The sequence below is a fragment of the Panthera onca genome, chromosome D4 (assembly GCF_046562875.1).
Source record: "Panthera onca isolate mPanOnc1 chromosome D4, mPanOnc1 haplotype 2, whole genome shotgun sequence".
In the NCBI taxonomy this organism is placed as follows: domain Eukaryota; kingdom Metazoa; phylum Chordata; class Mammalia; order Carnivora; family Felidae; genus Panthera; species Panthera onca.
In genome coordinates, this window is record NC_138351.1 from 91,636,561 (window position 1) to 91,649,903 (window position 13,343).

A 13,343-nucleotide genomic window follows, 5' to 3' on the forward strand; every position below is an offset into this window, starting at 1 on the left:
AAAGGAGGTCCAGTTCCCCCAGGACTCTCTCGAGTGGGTAACACAGCCAGTGCTCAGCCCAGGGTAGTCCCTGCTTGGGGAATTCTCTGACTTTTGCAGGAAAGGGGCCGCTCGACCGCTCATCTTCCACACCGAGGATACACAGCCCAGCTCAGAACTGGCTGGACAAGACGAGAAGTTCGCAGCCGGAGACGAGCCTCGTGTGCATTCTGTCCATCTTCTCTCCCAGGGCAAGCGTGGCTGGCCCCTTGGCCTCGGGGGAAGCCCCTCCCGTCCGCCCCCATGTGCCTGGGGGTGTGTGCGTGTGCGTGTGCACGCGCCAGATGGCACGCCAGCCCTTCCCCCGGCCCTCTGCGCACACGCAGGCTGCAGAAGGTGAGCTGGACCCAGGGCATGTTTTATTGAGCAGTTAGCAGTGTCGTCCTTGAGCTGGAATCTCTTCTATCCCTCGTCTCCTGGGAGCCACTCAAGAGCCCCGTGGGCAGGGTCCTCACCTTGCGGAGGGGATGAGGCTCAGGCTGCTGAGGAGGCTTGTCGGCATCCCAGCCGGTAGGTGAAAGGGTGACGGGACCCCAAGATGTCTTCCCTTCCCTACATCCCTACGGCAGGGGTGCTGGCCGTGGTGCTGACACCCTCCTGCATGGCGGGCTCAAGCTCTCCACTGTCTGAACTTGACGTCTGCAAATCTACTTTCAATAGTCCCTCTGTTAAGAATGGCACATGCCTCGAAGGTGAGCCACACGGTCGGGCGCCACAGAGCCCAGCGGGACGCCGGGGTTTCTCCTGCGTGAATCCCTCCCCGCACCCTGGCTGGCCCCGCCTAGCACTAGGCCCCAGTGGCGGCCTCAGCGGGCACAGTACCGTGAGGTCAGAGTCACTGTGGCAAATGTCATGCAGAAGTGGGGAGGGTCAGAGGAAGCAGTGATTCCAACGCCGGATGGCAAACGCAGCTGTGACGAGCGGGCTTTTGGTGGAAGGGGAGGGGAGCCGAAGAAGTTGGGCAGGGGTGCGGGAGGGTGAGGGGCCCGCGGGCTGGGTGGCCCCAGACTCTGAGGGGCATACCTGATCATAGCATTGCTCGTGCCACAGCCACAACATCCAGCCCCGGGTGCACCCACCCCATGCAAACGGATCTAGTTTACAGAGTAGCTACCCCCGTGGGCTGGAGCCTGGACCCCCGCCCCCAGGCTGTGCCTGGGCCACTCTGTTACTTCCAAGGCCAGCTTCTCTGAGCCACGGACAGGAGCAGGGACCTGACGTGCCCAGATCCGAGTCTGGAGGGGGGGAGTGGAGGAGGGCTGGTGTGGCAGGAGAGGCGATGGGGGACCGTGGGGCAGCACCAAGGACTTGGAGAGGCAAGTCCTGACGAATAGAGTCCATTGTGGAGGAGGAGGGGGGGGGAGGGAGGAGCCCAGGCCCTGGAGCTCCTCCCTCCACAGCACAGGAAGGGGATTCTGCTCTGAGTTGCAACCCCGGGAGGGTGTCGTCTGAGCCATGCTGGGGGCTGCTGGCATGGGTGTGGTCCCATGTCAAGACATGCCCCCCCACGCAGATGGAGAGCATTTGGGGGGCTCTGCCTTCTAAACACATGAAGCGTCTAAGTTTTATGCATGGCCTGGTTTATTTATTTTTAAGTTTTTTTTTAATGTTTATTCATTTTTTGAGAGAGAGAGAGACAGAGCGTGAGCGGGGGAGGGGCAGAGAGAGAGAGGGACACAGAATCGGAAGCGGGCTCCAGGCTCCGAGCCGTCAGCACAGAGCCCGATGCGGGCGGGGCTCGAACCCACGAACCGTGAGATCATGGCCTGAGCCGAAGTCGGACGCCTCACCGACTGAGCCCCCAGGAGCCCCTGCATGGCCTGATTTATTAATTTAACAAACACCGAGCGCTTGGCCAGCACTCAGTCAGTCCCTGCGCTTAGTCCTGGGAGGGGGGCACAGGTGGTGTCGGGGCGTGTTCTAGGGAGGACACCTTGGTTGCTGGAGGGGGCCTTGAACGCCGGTGCCACCTGGCTTGATGTCATGAGTGTGGTTCGCCACGTGGCTGTGGCTCTCCACCTCTCAGCTGCTGGCGGGAAGGCACTTCCGGGGTCCCCCCCACCACGTGACCGCTTCCGACCAATGAGCTCTGAGCAGAAGGGGGTGTGACGTTCGATCTCTGGGGCAGGTGCGGGGCTTCCGCCTCCAGGACCAGCACTGCCCACGGGGCTTCCCAGCGGCCTGCACCATGAGTGGGCCGACCCGTGGGGTCCCTGTGTGTAAGCGACACCTACCCCTTTGTTGTTTTAAGTCCCTGCGACCTTGCAGACCCGTCCTGACTGACTTGGGCGCTGAGACCGTGTGGACCTGTAATTCCAAATGAGACTGCAGATCGAGATGTGTATCTCCCCGAGCACATCTCTGGGAATCCGTTTCGGGGATCCTAGACCTGTCGCCGGCGGGAAGGATGGGAAGGATGGGAAGGGGCCAGGGGTGCTGGTGGAGGCAGGGGCTCTTCCTCCCAGGGGAGGGTGGGGCCAGGGAGGGGCTGTGATGGGGCCTCTCGACAAGGGCTCCAAGTCGGGGACACAGGGATAAAACTAAAGAGCAAAGTCCAAGTGGCCAGAAAGGGGAGCGTGTTGGTTCTGAACACCTGCGGTTCGGGAGACTGGCGAACCTTCCCTAGATGGCACCCCGAGGGTGGGCAACCAGGAGTGAGTGGGCAACACAGGGGTGAGACGGGGCAGGAGGACACCCACCTGGGCGGCCCTCACTCTGGGGCGGAGGGCACAATGGATGCCCCATCGAGCTCACCAATATCAATCCTACTTGGAACAAGACGCTCCTGTTTCTGCACTGAGGCTGTGTCTTTGGGCCACATCTGAACATCAGAGGTCTGGGAGTCAAGGAGGCCTCCCTGGAAGAAGAGACGCGTAAGTTAGCAGCCAGCCTCGGTTCAGTGAAGGGGGGCAGTGGGGGCGGGGGGTGGGGGAGCAGGTCTGGCGTCAGGGGCTCGGGCCGGGACCCTGGCCCGCTCTGGGTGGCGGGCCCGGCCCGTCCTCTGGGACTGGGGGCCTCGGGAACCAGAGGAGGGGGTCGGGCACGGCCCTGCCTCGCGGCCCCGGGCGTCCCAGGCTCCCAGCAGGTACGTGGGCGCAGCTGGCCGCGGAGGGCGGGGTGCACAGGGGCTCCGCTCGTAAACAGAGCCCGCTGCTCCTTCCCCGCCCCCCCTCCCCGGCTGCGAGAGGTGACGGTGTCTGTTCCCCATTAATCTTGGTGAGAAAGCGCCGTGGGCTGCTGTAATGAAACCCATGCGTCTGGTTGCCATGGCACTCCTGCCAGTGTCGGTGCCCATCAGCCGGCAGAAGTGGGTCACACGTTCACCTCCTCCTCGTGTTTGAACTTCTGTAAAATAATGATGAGTCAGACCCAAGCGTGCGCCCCGCCCGCCGCTGTGAACTCGCCCCCTCGGCTGCTTCCTGAGCTGCCTTAACGAGCTGCCAGCCTGACGAGGGGCTGGTGCCCACCCACAAGTCACATCTGGTGCCAACGTGCCTCTGTGCTCCCAGACCGGCCGCGGAGGCCACACACCGTCGTGCAGGCCCCTCGGGGAGCCTGAGCTTCGCGCTCTCACGTGGACCAAGGGGCCTGTGGACGCGGCCGGTGGGGGCGGCTCGGTCCAGTCTCCACCCTGGGTTTCTATTTGTCTGGGGTCAGGGGGCCCGGCAGGGATTTTTACAGTGTTCACCCACTCCAGGCACAGAGGATGACGAGACAGACAGACAGGGCGCTGCCTTCGGAAGGAGGAAGGTGAGGCGAAGCTTTTGCAGGCGCGGAGATGCTGGAAGATGGGAAGGACAAGGGACACACTCTAGTGGAGTGAACGGTGGCCCCCAAAAGATATGCCTACTCTGAGTCTGTCACTATGACCTTCCTTGGAAAGCGTCTTTGGAGACGTAATTAAGTTAAGGATCATGAGATGAGATCATCCTAGTTTAGGTGGGAACAAAATCCAAGGGCAAACGTCCTTAGCAGAGAAGGAGAGAGGAGGCCAAGTGAGACCAGAGTGACACTCAGGGACGCTGCCTCAAGCCGAGGGCCACTGGGGTCCCTGGGAGCTGGGACGGGCAGGAGGGACCCTCCCCCGGAGCAGCGCCAGACCCTGGGGGAGCTCGGAGCCAACCTCGGCGGGAGCCAGAGCCCGCAGCCTCTGTCCGCTGACAGGCCACCGAGGCTGGGTGGCGGGGCGGCGGGGTGGGGTGGGGACCTGGGGGCATCTGCTCAGGCCCAGAAGGCGGAAGGACCTGTGAGCTGTCGCGGGCTGAGTGAACGGACACCTCTTACCGTTGGCCGGATATCGGGGGAGGGACCGCGGGGCTTAGGGCTCGTCCTGGGGCTCCCGTCTGAGCCGCGGGGGGAATGTGGTGACGTGTGGTGAACGGGACGGCGCGGGGGCTTTGGAGGTGACGGGGACACGCTGGGCGGACATGTCCGCCAGACGTCGGCGTGCAGATGCCGGTGGGCGAGTCTAGAGTGAGGAGGAGAGGCCGGGGCTGGACGGGCCTCTGAGCGCTTGGCACGCCCCTGCCTGGAAGGGCCCGGCTCGGAGCGGGTGCTCAGCGGATGCCGGCCAGCGTGCGTCCGGACTCTCTGCCCAGCCAGCGGGGCCGCAGGAAGGGCCGGAGGGGGCCGGGGCAGCCCTGGGGTGGAGGAGGGGGGCCTTCTCCAGGGAGGCTCCAGAGAGGACGGAGGATGGAAGGCTCAGGAGCAGAGGCCTCCCCTGCCCGCGTCCTCACTCAGCCTCTCTGGGCCCCGCTCGGAGTCTGGGAACCTGGTGTGGAAGAACCACGCCGCCACCCGTCCAGGCCTTGGCAACCCCCCTCCCCCGGACACAGGGAGTGACATCAGCCTGGGGCCAAACTCACCCGCGCCGCTCGGCCAGAGGCCCCAGGGCGGCTGTCCCCTGCTGGTGCTGACTGCCCCCGACCCTGCTCCCCGAAGCTTGGGAGCGAGGAGGACTGGGGCCTCTCGTGCTCTGACCTTGGGAAGCCAGGAGGGCGGTGAGGAGACGCGGGCTCTGACAGCCTTCTTCGCGAGAAACAAGAGATTTCGCTCCTGAAGCAACACGTGGCACTCGCCTCGGGGCTCCTGGCTCCGGGCGGGGCTGGTGGGGATCCTGAGGGACGCGGTCCAGGGTCAACCGTCTCCCGTGGTCATGTTCCCCGGGCCGGCTCACCTGTGCCCACCGGGCAGGGGGGAGGGGCACGTGTTCCCCCTCCTCCCTGGGCTGTGGGTCTCCCTGGGATCCTTCTCCATCACCCAGACGGGACCCCTGCCCTGGGCTGCACGACGGGGCTTTTGCAGGGGCTTGGGCACGGCTTCCGTGGAGCAGGAGACGCGCACCACACATGCTGGAAGATTCCCGAGGGGCATCTGAGGCACACCAGATGGCCCAGGTGCTCCAGTTTTCAGGGGAGAAAATATTTCCCAGCATCCCTTGCGTGACAGTAGTTGTGTGACCAGTGGGATAAGCAGAAGCGTCATGTGACAGCTCTGGGGACGGTCCCCAAATGGCAGTTGGGTGATCACCCTGTGACCTGCTTCTTCTTTGTCCTCTCCTTCCTCCTGATGCCTGGGACAGAGATGTGAGGGCTTGAGCTCGGGCCGCCATCTTGGGCCATGAAGACAAAGGGGAGGCGGAATGGAGGCCAAAAAAGTCTGGGTCCAGGAAGCTGAACTGGCAAACCATCCCTGCTTGGCAAACCACCCGTGGCTTGGCCAAGTCTAACGGAACAGAGAGAGTGTCACTGTGAATGTGACACTCATCTGAGACCTGAGATGAGGAGGCCACTCCCAGCAGAAGCAACGGCCCTCGCCAAGGCCTGTTTGTGAGGGCAGGACGTCGGGGCCCACAGTGGTTGGGACGCACTTAGGGGGGCACGAGGCTGGGAGCTTGTCAGAGGCAGACGGCAGGGGCTGGGAGTCAGCGTCCCATCCTGGTGGTCCCACCTGCCGGGAAAGGGTTCCGGACCGGTCCTCTGCACCTGTCTGTGATGTCAGCAGGGGTCCTGGGACCAATCCCCCCTCCCCAAACTGAATGAGGGCCTCTGTCCCCTGGCAAGGACCTCCCCTGAACCTCATTGCTGGCCAGGCCCGGGGGAGTCCTGGGCTCCCGAGTCCACAGCATCTCAGAGACTCAGAGGGGAGTCAGCCCCTCCCGACACCCCCCGCCCGGACGGTGTGGAGAAGTCCCCGTCGCTTACAATCAGCCTCCACACCTGCTTTTGCTGAGGGTGGTGGCTCAGGGAGCCCCTTCCAGGCACACGGGCCCCCCCAGGGTCCCGCGGGGTTGCGGCACTGCCACGGCGGGCGTCTCCTCCCAGAGGAGGGGCGGCGGAGAGGGAGGGAGGACCTCCGGCCCCGGGCTCGCTCCCTCTGTGTGCCCCCGACACCGTGCGGATGAGGAAGGCCGAGGGGTGAAGCCTGGAAGACGGGCCGGTGCGGGGAACAGCCTGTGTGTTAACGTTTGAATGGGGTGCACGTCCCCCTGGACGTGGGCTCCTTGGGGAGCCCCCCCCCCATACCAGCGTGTCCCAGGATGGGAGCCTGCAAATGTCTGCAAAGCGAGCCACTCGAAGTCAAATTCCAGGGGCTTTGCTCAGACCCGGGCTCCAATCGTCCCCACCTGCCCCCCGCGCAACCGGCCTCCCCCATGAATTCGCGCCCTCGGCACCTTTAGCAGCCGGCCACCGGCCACTGGCCACCGGATGCTGGGCCGTGCCGTCCCCCGCACGTGTCTTGGCTGCCAGACCGTAACCCCAGCAGGGGAGCCGGTGCTGGGGTGAGAAAAGAAGGTGGGGTGCATATGGGAGGAGGGTGCCGGAAGTCCCGTCCCTCCCTCCAGCAGCCCACCCGGCAGGCCTCAAGGTGCAGACACCCGACTCTTCTCCGGATCCTGCTCTCCCTCTGGGGGGGCGAGGCCAGCTGCTCCCCAGGGTCCTCGTCCCGTGCCCTGCCGTCCCCGTGCCGCAGGAGGGGGGACCTGGGCCCTCTGTGAGCTGAGCAGGTTTTTTCCACTGCCTCCTCTGTTCCCTGACACGAACTTAATTAGCTCTCTGTTTTCCAAACAGGCGACGTGACTCAGCACTTTCACACGCACGGTCTAAATTTGTCCCTAACCCCCAGGTGTCTCTTAGCTCAGTCCTTCCGTCAAGTTCCATCACAGGGTTAGAGCCCACGGCGGAGGGTGATTTCCAGCAGCTTCCTGGGAGGACCAGGTGGGGTCCGGCCACACAGCCTTTCTCCTGACCGCCCGCCCCCCTGCAGAGGGGCGGGCCACAGCCACAGATGGCCCAGGTTCCTTCCTGGGGTTTGTCCTTTCTCCTGGGGGGAGGGGGCTCCATCCCTAGGAGTTGCTGGAAGTTAAAACACAAGGTCACCATCCGCTCTTGCTCTGCAGGCATTTCCGGAAAGCCGTGCAGACCTTTGCTCCAGCTGCTTGGGGTGAAGGGCACAGTAGAGGGGGGTAGGGCTTCACCAAAGAACAGCCAAGGGACCCAGGCCAGGGAACCCCCCCCCCCAACTCTCTGCCCCTCTCCAACTCCCTTCCCCTTCTCCTCAATCCTCCCTTGCCTTCCCCACCCTGCCCTCCCCCTCCCTCCTTCCCCTCCCCTTCTTCTCCCCTCTCCCCTTCGCACCCCCCTCTCTGCCCCCCTCTCCCCTTCCCCTCCCCTTCCCTCTGCCCCCCTCTCCCCTTCCCCTCCCCTTCCCTCTGCCCCCCTTTCCCCTTCCCATCCCCCTCTCTCTGCCCTCCCCCTCCCCCTCTGCCTCCCTCAGTGCCAGGCTTTGCTTGTGCTGGGGGATGGGGGGCACGGTGGTTAGGGGTTAGTCGTGGCCCTCCCCTCCTCAGATATTAGCAGGAGGCGGTGACCTGGTGGGGGCGGGGAGGAGCTGTGTCTACCCACCCCCTGCCCCTCCCCCTCCCCCTGGGACACATCAGTGAACTCCCTCCTTCCCCCACTTGGTCTTTTAGGGCGATGTGACGAGGTTTTTCGGGATGGTCAGGGACACCCCAGCAGCCAGACCCAAGCCCAGTGCCCTCCCCAGCACACCTGCTCCCCTCCCACTTGTAGGGGTCCCGGCAGGAGAGAGCCCCTTCCTGGGGGCCCACCTACGTGTTTCGGAGCTGGCCGCATTTCTGTGCGTGTGGACAGAACCCGCTGTCACCCACACAGTCCTCCCCCCTGCAAGCTCCCTGAGACCCCCAGATCCAAGGGGCAGAGGGAGGGCCCCCCTGTTGCTTCCTGGGGCTCCTGCTCTAAGGAGCCACACAGGCCTGGGGGCACACTGTGAGTCCGGGCAGCGAGGCGCAGGGGTGGGGGGTGCACGAGGAAGCTCTTGGCCAATCCCTCCCTCCCCTGCCCTTCCCGGGGTCCCCACGCCCTGCTTCAGGCCCCTCTTGCTTCTTTTTTTTTTTTTTTTTTTAAATATTTTAATGTTTATTTATTTTTGAAGGAGAGAGAGAGTGTGAGTGGGAGAGGGGCAGAGAGAGAGAGGGAGAGGCACACAGAATCCGAAGGAGGCTCCAGGCTCTGAGCTGTCAGCACAGAGCCCGACGCGGGGCTCGAACCCACAAACTGCGAGATCATGACCTGAGCTGAAGTCGGACGCTTAACCGACTGAGCCACCCAGGCGCCCCTCCCCTCTTGCTTCTTTAAAGCAGCGTCTTCCCCGCCCTGACCCCCGCCTCCCTCAGGTAAGGACCCCTAAAGGCCACTGGGTCATCCCTCCTCCTCCAGAACCATCGATGGCTCATGTCGGTCTTCAGCATCTGCCAACCCCTCCTGACGTGTGAGGTAACAGTTCACAGGCTCTGGGGTCAGGACGTTGTGGGGGCTGCTACTGCGTCTTCCGCAGGGTCCCCGGCCCCTTTCCCTCCTTTCCTGTGTGCGCCTGTCCCCGTCACCCCGGCTCCGGCTCGGCCTGAGAGAGCAGCACCCCTGGGGCCCGGACAAACGGGCCGGCTGCGGCTGCAAGGGGGCCTGGTCCTCGGGAAGCCGCGGCCGCGCAGGCTGGGTGCACAGCGCTCTTCCTTGAGTGGCTGCGACACGCAATTAGGGATGTGGAATGCGTCGCATGCTAACGTGCATGATTGCTCTCCGCTTCTCCTGCCGTCATTAAGCAGCTAAATAATGTGGCCAGATGCTCGGAAACGGGCTGCCAGTGTCAGCGCCAGCCCCGCCAGAGCCCGTTGAAGGAAACAGTCGGCCGGTGACGGACGAGCAGAGGGTCCCTCGCTTCCTGCCCGGACCGGGGGCCCCTCCTGCGGGTTCTCGGGCTCTTCCCACCGCAAGAGCGGGAGCAGCCGCCACCCCCCCCCCCCCCCCCCCCCGGGATCTTCGGCCAGGGGCCCTGACTCGTCAGCCGGGCCTGAGCCGCGGCACGCCTCCTGTGGCCCGGTGTGACTGCCCGAGAAAACACGTTGGCTGTTTTCTGGAGAAACGGAAGTGGGGCCCCGCTCGCTTGGGCCGCTCGCTGCCGCGGGGCGCCTGGCTGAGCCCCCTCCCGCCCTGTCGGTCCAGCCGGCCCGGCGGGGAGACCCTAGTTCTGGCTCCGCCTTCACCTTCTGTCGTGCGACCTTCAGGAGCCACATAGTTTCCATCCTCTGGGTGGAAACGGACGTGGTGACCTCAGGCAGCTGCCTTCACAGCCAGGCCTCCTCCGCTCTGCCTCCGTCTTCTCCAGCAACGCCAGCGTGGCCTGCTCCCCGCTCAGAGCCCTCCGTGGCTGCCTGCTGCCACTCCGGGTCCCGCCGCCTCACGCCCGGGATGGGGGCCTGAATCGCCCCCCGATGGCTCTCCTGCCAACCGGTGACCGGAGTCCCGGGCCGCGGCATGGCGGCCACGGGAGGGGCACAGCCAGCGCCCAAGGAGGTCCCGTCCCGCCGGCAGGCGGCGTCCGTCACGGACCTGGCCCCTCCGTGAGCTGGCTTTGTCCTGAAAAGGGCCCACGTGCCTTCTGGAAGGACCTCACGTACCGATCCACCCAAGTTGTGTGCACAATTGGAGCCAGTCACCCGGCTGGCCCCGTCCTTGAGGGATGAAGGGGTGAAAGGGACGGCCCACGAGGCTGCAGGACCAGGGTGAGAGGAACCCGCAGCATAGACGCAGCACGGCCTCGCCCTGTGTTGACGTTGCGTCCAGTCCCCGCAGCCCTGCCAACCTGGGTGAGCCTCTCCTCTGGGGACCAAGGCCATGAGCTCAGGGAGGTTGAGTCGCCTACCCGGGATCACCCAGCGCTGCACCTGCAGCCTCGGTGAAGCTGTGGCCCAAGAGGTCCCCGGAGGTATGCTTTTTATCCCCACCGCCTTGGCAAGATCTGGTCCCCTTGACCGGCTTCCTGGCTCCCCGGCCTCCGGGAAACGACCTCCCCCAGCCTCCCCTGTGCGCAGATGGGGGTCACAGACCGACTCTGGCCTTGGGAATGGCACCTGCTCAACATGCCTTTCGGCAAAGAGCTGGGGGCTCAGGACGGACCGAGCCCCCCGGATCCTCGCGGATGCCCCCGGATGCCCCTGGGTCCCCGCGCACCGCCTGGAAGGAGAGGAGGGAACCTGGTGCTCGCTCGCTGCTGCTCATCCAACGTGTCAGAGAGAACACGGCCCGTCCATCAGACCGCGGGCCAGAGACCCTGGGGGTACTCGGGAGGGTCTCTCTCTACATCTGTGCGGAGCGCCCAGCGTGCCCGCGAGTGGAAGCATCCGGGACTGAGCTCGGGAGGGCCAGCACCAGGCCCTGAATCTTCTCCCCCCGGAGAAGCGAGGGTCCTCCCTGGAGGGGAGGGGAGGCTCAGGGCGACACGTGGCCGCCACCCTGCGCCTTGGCAGGCGCCTTTTGGGAACCCGGCCCCCCCAGGGCCGTGTCCTGTGCCCCCTGGCAGCCTCAGGGACATGTTGGCTGACTCCCGTCCCAGTGTCAAGGGAGACCGTTTTACAACAGAAGGGAGACCAAGGCTCGTCTGAGGCTCATCTCCCTGATTTAGAAAGCCAGCGGTTCCAGCAGCGTGCGGTGGCCGGTGTTTTACGAGGCCCTTTTACGCGCACAACGCATTTTACGACTTAAGAAAGCGACCGGGCAGCGCCTGCCTTTCCCTGCGCAGGAAATCGACACGCCCAGCATCTCCAATCAATAAAATCACATTTTGCTGACTTTGAGATGTCATCCCGGGGGTGCGCTCGGGCTGCACAAGCAGATGGCCCCGGGCGGGCGGGGCGGTGCCCTGGAGGTGCCGGGTGGATGGCCCAGCGGGCAGAGGCTGTGGGGAGACTCAGGCTCGCACCCCATGGGGGCTGGGGACAGAACAGAGGTCGCTAGATCCGGCCCTGCCTTCACGCAGCAGGCACCCCGCCGGTGATTTTCCTCCCCTCCGCTTGCATACGGCCAGTGGTGGGGAGCTCACCACCAAGGGAAAGTTCTTTCTGCATCTGCTGAAAACCCCTCCCTGGACCCGCCCCCTTGGAGGCTCCACCTGTTAAGATTGGACCCTTCTCACCCAGAAGGGAGGTGGCCAGCCCCAGAGAGCCCGGCTTGGCAGGCCATTGCTCCCAGCTGCCTCCTTAAGCTCTGAGACCCAGGTGCCCTCGCGTTGCTCCTGGCCTCAGCCCCACGCCTCCCTCCTCCCTCCTGCTCGGATGGCTGGTCCCCCCGGGGCTGGGACCTGGCCCCCTCCCCGCAGCCCCCCGGTGGGGGGCTCTTTCTCCAAGTGGTCCAACCCTGTCGTCTCCCCGCTCTGTGAAGCCCCAGCCCGTCTCCTGCGGAACCTGCCGGCAGCATTCTGTGCACGGTCCTGCCCCAGCAGCCGCTCAGCCCTTTGGCTCCATTGGCCTGCTTGCCCCCCTACCGGGGCCACCCTGGCAGTGGGTCATGCCCTTGACCTGGTCACCCCAGGGTATCTCCTCCTCCCAAATCCTGGCTCCAGCCTCCCTCCCTCCAGCCTCCAGGGTTGTAAGTCCTCAGACGGGGCCGTGCTCTCACGACAGATGGCCACCCCGCCTGACCTGCACGGCGTCTATGACCCCTCCCGGTCACCCCGCTCCCGCTCGCTCCCACTCGCTCCCTGTGCCGTGAGAAGTGACCTTCTCACTGCGGTCGACAGGCCCGGCCCCCGAGCGGTTAACCCATCGATCTGTTGCTCTGTGTGCTTGTGGCTGCCCAGGGGCCTTTGACTCCCAGCACTGCCTTGAAACCCGAGACCCTACGCCCCCTCTCCCAAGTCCCCCCTCACCTGACGCTGACCTCCCCTCTCTGCACTGAGAACACAGGGGCAAACGGAAAGGGGCCGCCGTCCCCCCAGGGCCCCCACCGTGCGTCTGCCGAAGCTCTACTGCTCCCAGGAGTGGGGCGCCCGGACCCACCACAGGCCCCTGTTTCCGTGAGTCCCTTTCTACCCCTGGGGATTTGCGTCCTACAACTGCCCGCCCGTTCCCCTGACGGCCCCCCTGCGGCCCGGCGTCCCCACCTGCGCAGACCCGCCCTCGGCCCCGGGCCCCTCCCCGGCTGCCCCCCTCTTTCCCAGCTTCTCAAAGGGGCTACGGCACCGGGCACCCCAACTTCTCCAGCGACCCTCCCCTCCTCCCGTCTGCGCCCTTGTCCTTCCTCCTTCTGGCTCCAGCCACACCTGCTGGCTGGCTCTTCCTCCCATACGCCAGGCGTGCGTCCGTCCCGGGGACTCGGATCCCCGTGGACGGTGCCTCCCGGGAAAGGCACCTTCTCTCCCATCCCTCTCCACCCCTGCTGCCAGCAGCCGTGGGCTTTCTGATTTCTAGCCGCCCCCTCCGCCTCCACCCCCAACATGGTAGGCCTGCGGAGGAGAGCCTGCCTTCACCACCGCATCCCCAGTGCCCAAAGCACCACCCGGCACATAGTAGGTGCTCCGGAGATTCTGGATGGGTGAACGGATGAACGGTTGTTTGGTTAACTGAGCTCAGAAGCAGATGGTTACGTCCCACACCGACCAATGCGTCAAAGCAGCCCCAGAAACGGAGGGTCCCTCTGGCCATTTACAAGGCCCTGAGCTCACTCACCTCTGTGCAGACACCCGGGCTTATGGGTCTCTGTGTTCCCCATGGCTGCAGGGCCCTCCATACAGCAGGTGCCTGTGCGGGGAACCCCAAAACATCAGGCTTGAAGAGCCTCAGCTCCTTGGGCATCGAGGTCTGGTAGCTCAGAGGGGGAGGTGAGTAGGGAGAGCCATGGCCTCGCCCAGCCAACCTGGCAGGTCAGCCTGACCCGTGGCTGCAGCACCGGGGACACACTTGCCTCTCACTTCTCATGCTGTGCGTCCACCAGGAATCCCGGAGAGAGGCT